The sequence below is a fragment of the Phyllobates terribilis genome, unplaced genomic scaffold (genome assembly GCF_046119375.1).
Source record: "Phyllobates terribilis strain yellow unplaced genomic scaffold, ASM4611937v1 Scaffold_5__5_contigs__length_657084704, whole genome shotgun sequence".
NCBI lineage: Eukaryota > Metazoa > Chordata > Amphibia > Anura > Dendrobatidae > Phyllobates > Phyllobates terribilis.
The window spans coordinates 40108113-40121266 of record NW_027362765.1 but is presented as its reverse complement, the minus strand read 5'-3'; the positions used below and the strand labels follow the sequence as shown (position 1 = coordinate 40121266).

General features: G+C 45.3%; 1 pseudogene; it reads left to right on the top strand.

The window, feature by feature from the left end:
• LOC141270693 (uncharacterized) overlaps positions 1–4195 on the top strand; it is a 44429-nt pseudogene extending 40234 nt beyond the window's left edge.
• Positions 4196–13154: the final 8959 nt, after the last annotated feature.

The following is a 13154-nucleotide window of genomic DNA, read 5'->3' as shown; positions in this document are numbered from 1 at the left end:
GTATGGCACCCTTCATCTTTATCCTGGTATGTATGGCCCCCTCATCTTTATCCTGTTATATATAGCCCCCTCATCCTTATCCTGGTATGTATGGCCCCCTCATCCTTACCCTGGTATATATGACCCCCTCATCCTTATCTAGTATGCATGGTCTCCCTAATCCCCATCAGGCTGCACATAATAAATAAACACTCCTACTCACCTTTCTTCTCTCTCCTCCAGGGCCGCGTCCTGTCTGCCCGCACTGATCTCTACATGTGAGCCGCGCATGACGTCACTGCCATGCGCAGCTCACATGGAGAGATCAGCTGCCGGAAGTCACTGCTCCCCATGCCGGGACTGTGTGCGCGGGGAGCAGTGACTTCATTTTCCTTAATAGCCGGCACACAGCGTAGCCGCAGTGCGGCTCTTGCTGCTGCCGGGTGATCGCGTGTGCCCGCTGTTAAAGGGCATGAATATTCACCCCCTCCCCACGCCCATGGGCTTGGAGAGGGGGTGAATATTCATGGCCTTTAACAGCGGGCACACGCAATCGCCCGGCAGCAGCAGGAGCCGCGCTGCTGATACACTGCTTTCCGCTATTAAGGAGCATGAATATTCACTGCTCCCCACACCTATGCAGGGATTGCCTGTTTGTTAGTGAATCCTCACGTATTCAGGCTTTCTTACGGCTGTAAATCATGCAGATGCAGGGACTAGAACATAATATACCAGCACGTCGAAGATACTTGGCAAGCACCCGAGTATGCTCGGTGAAAGGGTTAAACGAACACGCTCGCTCATCACTAGTAGTCCGTAAACGAGCCAGGATCACAACAGGATCAAATACACAAGTCGGGAGCTGAGCACACAGAGCTGAACCAGAGGAGAACAAGGTTGTATCTGGCACCTTCCGGCAATATGCTTTGAGCTTTAGTAGGGTGTATAATTGGCTGAAGCTGGGAGTTGATTACTCCAGCTGAACTGCACATACACCCATTCTGCCAGAGTGGATGGCAGTACTGGTCTGAGCCACCCTATTCTTAGTGGCTTAACAGAACCGGTGCTGCCCAGAGCTTCAGGTTCCATTGTCTCCTCCACCACAAGTGCCACCCGCAGAATGAATGATGGTGGCGACTGGTGATAGAAGCAGACATTGCAGGAGCAGATCTCAGAGGAGATGTGATACACCATTTGCAGAAGCCCTAATGTTACAGAATGGCAGGAAACCAGAATAGTAGAAAACCCCATAAAGTGACTCCATTTTGTAAATTATAACTATCAGTTAATCTATAGGAGTAGTGACTATTTTGACACCTGAGTGGAGCTTGTTTTTTGCAGAATGAGTAAAAGGTTTAATTAGTATAATTTTCGCCTACATAACATTTTTTCGGGACTTTTTATTCCAATATTTGGGAGGCAGAATGAACAAACGGTTGAACACTGGTTCATGCTTTGAGGTCTTCTATTAGATAGTGAACTGTCATTGTCTTAGTGAATAATTCAGTTTTACTACATAACTCATTTCTATGAACATTTTGAGTAGAAATGTTCAAAAATATGAATTTCAAGGATATTTTATTCAAAAACAATAACTGGTCTTATTCTTGGCAGATGACTGTACCAGAAGATCAGAGGGACAAATTAAATCTTCAGTTTTTAAATCGGATGACTTTGCTATCACACAAGATATAATTGAAGTGAATGCCATTACTCCAGATATAACATCATCCCTTCACAGCAAAGATCTATCATCTGATCCTTTGAAAAAGGTCCTATCTTCTGATTCAATACAGACTACTAATACAAATAAAAGTCAGAAAAGATGCATTAAAAGAAAAACTGCTCTTAAAACAAAGAAGGCAATGTCAAGTTCAAAATATGAAAATAGTTTTCCTCTCGAAACATCTTTTGTTAAACATCAAAAAAATCACACAGAGAAGAAAATATTTTCTTGTTCCAAATGTGGGAGAAATTTTAATCAGGAATTAGATCTTGATAGGCATGAGAGAATTCATACTGGGAAGGGGCCATATTCATGTTCAGAATGTGATAAATGTTTTAAAGTGAAATCAAAGCTTACCAGACATCAGAGAATTCACACAGGGGAGAAGCCGCATCTATGTTCAGAATGTGGGAAATGTTTTAACCAGAAATCTTATCTTGTTATTCACCAGAGAAATCACACAGGGGAGAAGCCATATTCATGTTCAGAATGTGGAAAATGTTATGGACTCAAATCACATCTTGTTACACACCAGAGAACTCACACGGGGGAGAAACCTTTTTCATGTTCAGAATGTGGTGAATATTTTAGCCGGAAATGTGATCTTGTTATTCACCAGAGATCTCACACAGGGAAGAAGGCACATTCGTGTTCAGAATGTGGAAAATGTTATGGCTATCGATCAGATCTTGTTAGACACCAGAGAACTCACACAGGGGAGAAGCCTTTTTCATGTTCAGAATGTGGGAAATGTTTTACCAGTAAGTCAATTCTTGTTGCACATCAAAGAATTCACACAGGGGAAAAACCATATTCATGTTCAGAATGTGGGAAATGTTTTAGCCGAAAATCTAATTTTGTTATTCATCAGAGAACTCACATGGCGGAGAAGCCTTTTCCCTGTTCAGAATGTGGGAAATGTTTTAGCCTAAAATGTTATCTTGTTAGTCACCAGAAAACTCACACAGGGGAGAAGCCTTTTTCCTGTTCAGAATGTGGAAAATGTTTTATACTTAAATTACATCTTGTTAGTCACCTGAGAACTCACACAGGGGAGAAGCCTTTTTCATGTTCAGAATGTGGGAAATGTTTTACTAGTAAATCACTTCTTGTTGCACATCAAAGAATTCACACAGGGGAGAAACCATATTCATGTTCAGAATGTGGGAAATGTTTTAGCCGGAAATCTAATCTTGCTATTCACCAGAGAACTCACATGGGGGAGAAGCCTTTTTCATGTTCAGAATGTGGGAAATGTTTTAGCCTAAAATCTAATCTTGTTAGTCACCAGAAAACTCACACAGGGGAGAAACCTTTTTCCTGTTCAGAATGTGGCAAATGTTTTGTACTTAAATTACATCTTGTTAGTCACCTGAGAACTCACACTGGAGAGAAGCCTTTTTCATGTTCAGAATGTTGGAAATGTTTTACTAGTAAATCACTGCTTGTTGCACATCAAATAATTCACACAGGGGAGAAACCATATTCATGTTCAGAATGTGGGAAATGTTTTAGCCGGAAATCTTATCTATTTATTCACCAGAAAACTCACACGGGGGAGAAGCCTTTTTCATGTTCAGAATGTGGGAAATGTTTTAGCCGGAAATCTTATCTATTTATTCACCAGAAAACACACACAGGGGAGAAGCCTTTTTCCTGTTCAGAATGTGGAAAATGTTTTGTACTTAAATTACATCTTGTTAGACACCTGAGAAGTCACACTGGGCAGAAGCCTTTTTCTGTTCAGAATGTGGGAAATGTTTTACCCAAATATGGCAACTTCTTGAACATATAAAATCCCAAACGGGGGAATCCATTATCATACCTAGCATGTGAAAAATGAATTGCTTGAAATTGTATTTTGTTTACCATCAAAAATAATACACACAGGGGGAAACTATATATCTTATTGATAAATTGTACAATTCCAATGTAACAATACTACTCACTTGGGAGCGATCTGAGGTATAACAGGAACCACTTCTATTTAAAGTCTGGCTGGTTTATTTCAGACCTCATGAACCACATTACAGGAAACTCAAATACAGCCATTGTCCGACATAAAATAAAACATAAAGCAACAAGTCCATACAACAGTACTGGTTAGCCCTCCTGGCTTAGAGTCCAGCTTCTTAGTCGTTTTGCAAAGGCACTCAATCCAGGAGATCTACACACCTCCATATACACAGCCCATCTATGAGACAAAACAGTTCTCATTTTACCCACTGAAGCACACCCAGGGGTGGAGATATGATGAGCACACATTCAGCTGCTCATAATCAACATGTCATGGCCGATTAACCCCTTTTAATCCTATATATTGTATGGTATACCTTTATATTTATTTGTAATCATTATATCGCACTTATATATGAATCTGTCTTGGAAATTTGTATCATGCTGCCTATTTTCTTATGATTGTCTTGATGATACATGTTTTTTTAATATATTTTTTATGAATGTTAAACATAAAATTTCATTTTATTCATATTTTCTTGTGCCTTGTACTTTTTTCCATCTGCTTTATTCTATGCTCATGTGCATCCTGGCCTACTTACTCTATGCTCCTCATACATATATGTAGGTTTACCCTTTTAGTCTTATATGCACTAAATCATTACTTTAGGTTGATCGCCCATCCACTATGTGTCTAACTGCCACCTTACATATCTCTCCCTCTAACTAAAGCCGTGGGCTTGGCATCTTCTACCTCTAGAAATTGGATTCTTGAGAGGGCATCTTCATAAAAATTTAACTCCCGACTTTATGTTCTGCATGGAAGCAAAAATCCTGCCGGGCTAGAAACCAACGGGTAATATGAGCAGTTTTCCCCCTTTTCTTCCTCATCCACCTGAGTGGGCCAGGGTCTGACACTAATTTAAATTCTCTCCCTAAGAGATGGTATCGCAATGTGTCCACCAACCACTTTATGGCCAGGCATTCCTTTTGTACAATAGAATAATTTTTCTCACATGCCGACAGTTTCCTACTCGGGTAAAGTACAAGATGCTCCTCTCAGTGTATCTCTTGAAAGAGGACCGCTCCTAATCCGACTTTTGAGGCATCCATTTGGAGTACAAATTCCTTAAAGTTGGGGGTTATCAGGACTGGCTGCTAACACAGATCCACTTTAAGTTCTTGAAAGGCTGGCTCTGCCTTCGAAATCCATTTGGCCATGCCTGATTTGATCCCCTTAAGCAGCTCAATCAGGAGTGCGGCGACTATTGCAAAATTTTAAATTAACCTCCTGTAGTACCCCACGATTCCCAGAAAGGCCCTAACTTGCATTTTTGACAGTGGTTTTGGCCAGTTCTGGACTGCGTCCACTTTACTGATCTTGAGCTTGACTTTGCCTCTACCTACCACATATCCCCAAAACCCGCCTTCCTGAGAGCATTATACACAGCCTGTACCTTTCCCTGATGACTTCCCAATCTTGGCTGAAAATTACAATATCGTCCAGGTATGCCGCAGTATAATTCTTAAGGGGTGCGAGGATCTGATCCATGGCCCTCTGGTGGCCGAAGTTCTCTGCTGTCCGAATGGCATCCGGACATTTTGGAAGCAACCATTGGGCATAGAGAAAGCCGTCTTCTCCTTGGCTTTTTGTGACATGGGAATTTGTCAATATCCCTTTGTTAGATCCAGGTGGTTGTGTTCCTTGCCGACCCAAGACTATCAGCTCAGCAACATGCTTCATCGGATAAGCGTTGAACTTGGAGACTTTGTTCAGCTTCCGATAATCATTACAGAATCTCCATTCTCCATCGGGTTTTGGATCAAGGACAATCAGGTTAGACCACCCTCTCTTAAATTCCTCAATAACTCCAAGATTCAGCATATGCTTCACTTTCTTGGAGATCAGTTCTAGGCGAGCCTTTGGAATTCAGTAAGGCTTCAAATTCACCCACACATGGGGTTCTGTTAGAACCTTGTGCTCTATGACATCTTAGCTTACAAAATTCCCACAGTGGTATCCCATATGTAGTGATAATATATAACAACGACTCATATAGGATGTTATTCCAAAAAAGCAAAAAAAATGAGTATATTAGATCCCGACATGGGCAATGTGACCACTGACATTTGTGTTGCCACGCAACCCAGCGCTTGCGGGTCACGGACCATGAACGGAAGTCCACACTTCATAGGAAGTCGTCATCTGACATGTGCGCCGAATACTATCTGACTTCCAGTCGGCGGCAATTGATTGAACTGCTTCAGGTGCTGTTCGGGTAGTGGGTAACCCCTACATATAGCTTACTGTAACATACCTGGCGGCGTCCTTGCATAGTGGTCCATCTCCCACTGTGCAAGAGAGCGCACTTGATCTCCAATTCAGAATGTCTCTCTGGCTTCCCTCCATGCTGTTTGTTTGTCTCTGTTTCTGCTGCTTAAGGGCGGCGCCCGATCACTTTCTGCTTTTTGTACCTGCTGCAGGCACACCCCTTGTGTGTCCTCAGCCTATTGCTGTCTGTCACCTGGTATTTAAACCAGCTGCTCCAATTAACCCATGCCTGAGCATCTTGCCCTGTCAGTTGGCTTTTTGTCTCTGACATGCCAGGTCCTGTGTATGTTACCTGTCTTGCAGTATTTGTTCCTGTGTCTGTACTGTGTCCTACCTGTGTACTCTAACCTGCAGTCTGTACACGCTCTCTAGCCTGTTGTCTTCTGCCTATCCTGGAGGCTGTATTTCCAGGCCAGTGTGAACACGCTCCTAGCCTGTTCTTTCCGCCTTCTAGGGGCCGCATACCTAGACCCGTTCCTGTATCTTGCCTGCTCTTGTTTGTATACTCTTCTAGCCTGTTATCTGTTTTTCTCTATATCCGTACCTTCCCTTTTCTTGCAGAATCTGATCCCGTACCTATCTCCTACTCGTTGTCTTTGTACTCCCGTTTGTGAGTTTGGAGTCCACTCTCTACTTCATTGCAAGTATCCTGTGTGTATCTGGTTCCGCCTTTCCCTTCCAGTCTGTTCCGTGTGAACAGAGCCCTGTCCCCTCCGCGTCTGCGGTTTCACTTTGCTCAGCCCTGTCCACCGCGTCTGCGGTTTTAGCTTTGCTCAGCCCTGTCCACCGCGTCTGCGGTTTCGCTTTGCTCAGCCCTGTCCACCGCGTCTGCGGTTTCGCTTTGCTCTGCCCTGTCCACCGCGTCTGCGGTTTCGCTTTGCTCTGCCCTGTCCACCGCGTCTGCGGTTTCGCTTTGCTCAGCCCTGTCCACCGCGTCTGCGGTTTCGCTTTGCTCAGCCCTGTCCACCGCGTCTGCGGTTTCGCTTTGCTCAGCCCTGTCCACCGCGTCTGCGGTTTCGCTTTGCTCAGCCCTGTCCACCGCGTCTGCGGTTTCGCTTTGCTCAGCCCTGTCCACCGCGTCTGCGGTTTCGCTTTGCTCAGCCCTGTCCACCGCGTCTGCGGTTTCGCTTTGCTCAGCCCTGTCCACCGCGTCTGCGGTTTCGCTTTGCTCAGCCCTGTCCACCGCGTCTGCGGTTTCGCTTTGCTCAGCCCTGTCCACCGCGTCTGCGGTTTCGCTTTGCTCTGCCCTGTCCACCGCGTCTGCGGTTTCGCTTTGCTCTGCCCTGTCCACCGCGTCTGCGGTTTCGCTTTGCTCAGCCCTGTCCACCGCGTCTGCGGTTTCGCTTTGCTCAGCCCTGTCCACCGCGTCTGCGGTTTCGCTTTGCTCAGCCCTGTCCACCGCGTCTGCGGTTTCGCTTTGCTCAGCCCTGTCCACCGCGTCTGCGGTTTCGCTTTGCTCAGCCCTGTCCACCGCGTCTGCGGTTTCGCTTTGCTCAGCCCTGTCCACCGCGTCTGCGGTTTCGCTTTGCTCAGCCCTGTCCACCGCGTCTGCGGTTTCGCTTTGCTCAGCCCTGTCCACCGCGTCTGCGGTTTCGCTTTGCTCAGCCCTGTCCACCGCGTCTGCGGTTTCGCTTTGCTCAGCCCTGTCCACCGCGTCTGCGGTTTCGCTTTGCTCAGCCCTGTCCACCGCGTCTGCGGTTTCGCTTTGCTCAGCCCTGTCCACCGCGTCTGCGGTTTCGCTTTGCTCAGCCCTGTCCACCGCGTCTGCGGTTTCGCTTTGCTCAGCCCTGTCCACCGCGTCTGCGGTTTCGCTTTGCTCAGCCCTGTCCACCGCGTCTGCGGTTTCGCTTTGCTCAGCCCTGTCCACCGCGTCTGCGGTTTCGCTTTGCTCAGCCCTGTCCACCGCGTCTGCGGTTTCGCTTTGCTCAGCCCTGTCCACCGCGTCTGCGGTTTCGTTTTGCTCAGCCTTGTCCACCGCGTCTGCGGTTTCTCTTTGCTCTGCCCTGTCCACCGCATCTGCGGTTTCGAATTTGTCTCCCAGTCTGTACTGGACCCTACCCAGCCTGCGCTCTAGTCTGCCTGTTCCTGTATTCCCCGGTGTGGGTCAACAGCCGTGTCCGGAGTCTGACCTGGAGTAGACCCTGGTCCCTCTGCTCGGTTCCTCCCTGGTGCACTGGCATCGTATGCCGTCGTGCGACCTTGGTCGGATCGGGCAGATACTTAGTTACGCCCCTCCAGGCACTCTCCGGTTCATGGCACAGTGGAATCACTACATACACACGCACACGCCACTCAGCCCAGGCGTGTGCATTACACTTACAATACATATCTAACATTGCGCTCCCTGAAGAAGGATGACGAAACGTGCATTGGCGTGGCGGGTCGTCCGGTTGGTTTACCTTCCCATTCCACCAGGTAATGGACATTATGGCAAACACTTCTCATGTGATTACATGTGGGTAGATTTCATCCTAACCTATTTATGTGAGCTATTAATACCAACCTTATTCTTAAATACACGCTTTGTGCAACTTTATTTTTTGGTCCGATATAGCCACTGGGCTTAATATATATACCCCAGCCATACACTCTTGTTCCATGGTTTTGTGATCCATTTGCATGATATATGTGATTCACTTGTATTCTGACGATACCCACCTTTTGTATATGAAGCTACTGGTGTTTTTATCAAGTTTTTTTTATTGTGTCATGACTTTATTCAATAAAGGTTAAATTTTATGATCTATTATACTCATTTTTTTGCTTTTTTGGGATAACATCCTATATGAAAGTCGTTGTTTTATGACATCTGTACACCCCGGCAAATCTGAGAACAAGTCCTGGTTTTCCTGCAGCAATTCCTGAAATTGCTGTTTTTGAGCCTTTAACAGCGTCTCGGCTATTGTGACATTTTCAATGTCCCCTTCTGGCTTAACCAGCAAACATGGAGTTTCAACAGGGTCCTTTTCTTGCCATGCCTTCATGGGTTGCGGCAGGAGGGGATTACGGAAGTGAGAGGTGGGAGCGGTTAACTGGCAGGTGTGAAAGGACTTGCAATACCTTAGGATTTCCCGGTGACAGCCAGGCCAATAGAACCTTCGCCTGACCCGTTCTTGGGTTTTGTCGACACCCAGATGACCAGTGACCCCCAAGACATGTGCATGGGCCCAATCCAACACCCTCCGTCTATAGGGTCCCTGGTACCAACTATTGTTCCACTATATCCGCTCTGACCTTAGTATCCTGATACAAAAAGTTCCCACTCATAAAATAAGAAAATCTGGTATCTGCCCCCAGCTCCTATGTTATGCTTTTTCTAACAGTTACATTATTAAACACTTCTTTTAGAGTTGGGTTCCTATGTTGGGAGGACCAAAATTTTTCTTTGGTCACCCCTATCTCAGGAATGTCAGCTTCTGGGGATACTACCTCCTCATTTCCCACCATTACACAGAAGGGAATCTTGTCAGGATCTGGGGTAGGTGAGACTTCTTTAGGGCCAAGCTCCCAAAACAATACAAAGTCCCGGCCTATGATAATTGGATGCAATAAATCCTGGTCCACGCCAACCTCATGGGACTCAGTACCTTGGGCCGTCTCAGCGACCACTCTGGTCATGGGATAGTCTTTAGCATCCCCGTGAATGCAGCGGACGGCCACCTTCTTCCCATGGATCAATTGGAGGAGTGTAGCCCTCACAAGGGTCACCAAAGTCCCTGAGTCTAGTAGTCCAGTTATTTGCAAACCATTCACTTTTACAGGACAAGCTTGGGGCCGGGTGGACAGTCCACACTGCAAATCGCATATGCGTAGAATGAACCGGCGTCCCATGCTACAGTCCATTTGCTCGGTGGTCAGGGGACAATGGGCAGCTATATGACCTGGGCCATGACATCTCTGCCCCCTTGGACTTTGGATGCCCCACCCCCTTTTAACCTCTGCCCCCCAGTATGGAGTGGGTTGCCTCCTCAAGGAACCATTGACCCCCTGATACATTTCGACCAGTCCGAACAAGTCATCAGCATTCCGGGGATCTCCCTGGGCAACCCAATTACATCGGGCTTGGAAGGGAGTGCGTGAACCGGTCCATTACCACCCACTATACCATCTGTGCTGGGATAGAGGACTCCGGCTGCAACCACTTTTGGATGAGGTGCAGCAGATCAAACATTTGGGAGCTAGGGGGTTTGTCACAGTGATATGCCCAGCAGTGGACCTGTTGTGCCCTGTGCCCTTAATTTCACATATTCGTTGGTGTTCTGTAAGGCTAGATCATAGTAGGCCTATTGTGGCTCCCCCTGTTAAATATGGCGCCAGGACTTCCGCCCACTGCTCTGGCAAGAGTTTATCCCTATCTGTGAACGTTTCAAAAACTGTTAAAAGGCCTCCCTGTCGTCTCTGCAAAGCTCTCCTCACTGCCTTCCAGATAGAAAAATCATCAGCTAACCTTAGAGTCAGAACCACTGCTGTGAGTAAATTCAATCTGCTGCTGCAGCTGTTGTCAGATCTGTTGCTGCTGTTACTGGAGCTATTCCATCAGCAGCTTACTTGCCCATGTTGTGCCAGCTGTTGCTGCTGCAGACGTTGCTCTCTGGTTCATAGCTGCCTCCACCCATGACATGCAGTACTTCTGTAGCAATCATGCATGTTTCCTGGGAATGCTGCCCGCACCTCTAACACCAAATGTAACAATGCTAATCACTTGGGATCGATGTGAGGTATAAAAGGAACCATGTCTAGTTAAAGTCGGGCTGGTTTATTTCAGTCCTCATAAACCACATCACAGAAAACTAAAATACAGCCCTTGTTCGGCATAAAATTAAACATAAAGCAACAAGTCCATACACTAGTGCTGGTTAGCCCACCTGGTTTATAGTCCAGCTTCTTAGTCTTTTTGTAAAGACACTCAATCCAGGAGATCTACATACTTCCATATACACAGCCCATCTGTGAGACCAAATAGGTCTCATTTTACCCTCTGAACCACACCCAGGGGTGGAGATATGGTGAGCAGCTGCTCATAATCAACCTGTCATGGCTGATTAACCCCTTTTAGTCCTATATGCACTAAAGTATTACTTTAGATTTATCTCCTATAAACTGTGTGTCTAACACTCACCTTACACCATATTACAGACGTATAATTAAATGAGAAGGGAAATTACTTTAGAACTTACTGAATTTCTTGGACTATTTTATACACTTTTAGCACGAAAAAGTCTTGCTAATAAGTTAGCTTCTCTTATAGTCTGGATGCAGTTTCCTGTGATGGAGGAGAACACCGAGACAGTTTAAATGTGCATATGTAGCAGAGCTGTGTGTGTATGTAAATGTGCAGATGTAGTAGAGCTGTATGTATGTAAACAGGGCTGCCACCAGGAATTTCAGGGCACCATATTGGCAAAATTGAGCTGGGGTGGAGCCACCTTGAGCCTCCACCGCAGGTCTGTCTCCACCCCTCGAACATTCCACAGTCCTGCTGCCCACTCTTGGAAAAACCGCACTTCTGTACCACGTCCTCACCAATCACACTTTACTAGTTCTCATTGAACACCATATCACATGCATAGCCATCAGCTTTTGTTTTTCCCAAAATATTTTTTAAGCCTGCCACTACAACAAGGTAGACTTTTCAAACAGGGCCCTACTCTAACCTATTAAATATTTCTTAAAATATCCAATACTCTCTTTAGGTATATTTTTATTTATCTTTCTTTAAGGGAATGTGTCACATACATTTTTTAAAATGACCAATAATATCACATACGAGGGACAAATACAATCACACCATGGCCGGACCACATATTACCAACACATAGTGACCGAATACTAGAATACTGATCATTAATATTACCATAAGTGCCATTATACACAGGAGCTCTGTACATAGTGTACAGTGTCTAGAGTAAGTATACAGGTAATATAGTGATCACCAGTGACATTATACACAGGAGCTCTGTATATAATGTCAGTTTACAGGTAATGCAGGGATCACTGGTGATATACACAAGAGCTCTGTATATAGTGTACATGATCACCAGTGACATTACACTGTGTGCAGAATTATTAGGCAAGTTGTATTTTAGAGGATTATTTTTATTATTTATGAACAACTATGTTCTCAATCAACTCAAAAGACTCTTAAATATCCAAGATGAATATTTTTGGAAGTTGGAGTGGTTTTTTTTTAGATTTGGCTATCTTAGGAGGATATCTGCTTGTGCAGGTAACTATTACTGTGCTGAATTATTAGGCAACTTAATAAAAACCAAATATAATCTAATCTCACTTGTTTATTTTCACCAGGTAAACCAATATCAGTGTTTAGAAATAAACATTTCTGACATGCAAAAACCAAAACCAAAGAAATTAGTGATCAATATAGTCACCTTTCTTTATGATGACACTCAACAGCCTTCCATCCATAGATTCTGTCAGTTGCTTGATCTGTTTTCGATCAACGTTGTGTGCAGCAGCCACCACAGCCTCCCAGACACTGCTCCAAGAGGTGTACTGTTTTCCCTCCCTGTAGATCTCACATTTTATGATGGACCACAGGTTCTCTATGGGGTTGAGATCAGGTGAACAAGGGGGCCATGTCATTATTTTTTCTTCTTTTAGACCTTTACTGGCCAGCCACACTGTGGAGTAGTTGGATGCATGTGATGGAGCATTGTCCTGCATGAAAATCATGTTTTTCTTGAACGATACCGACTTCTTCCTGTACCACTGCTTGAAGAAGTTGTCTTCCAGAAACTGGCAGTAGGTCTGGGAGTTGAGCTTCACTCCATCCTCAACCTGAAAAGGTCCCATAAGTTCATCTTTGATGATACCAGCCCATACCAGTACCCCACCTCCACCTTGCTGGCGTCTGAGTCGGAGTGGAGCTCTCTGCCCTTTACTGATCCAGCCTTTGGCCCATCCATCTGACCCATCAAGAGTCACTTTCATTTCATCAGTCCATAAAACCTTTGAAAAATAAGTCTTAAGATATTTTTTGGCCCATTCTTGACGTTTTATCTTATGTTTCTTGTTCAAAGGTGGTCGTTTTTCAGCCTTCCTTACCTTGGCCATGTCCCTGAGTATCGCACGCCTTGTGCTTTTTGATACTCCAGTAACGTTGCTGCTCTGAAATATGGCAAAACTGGTGGCGAATGGCAT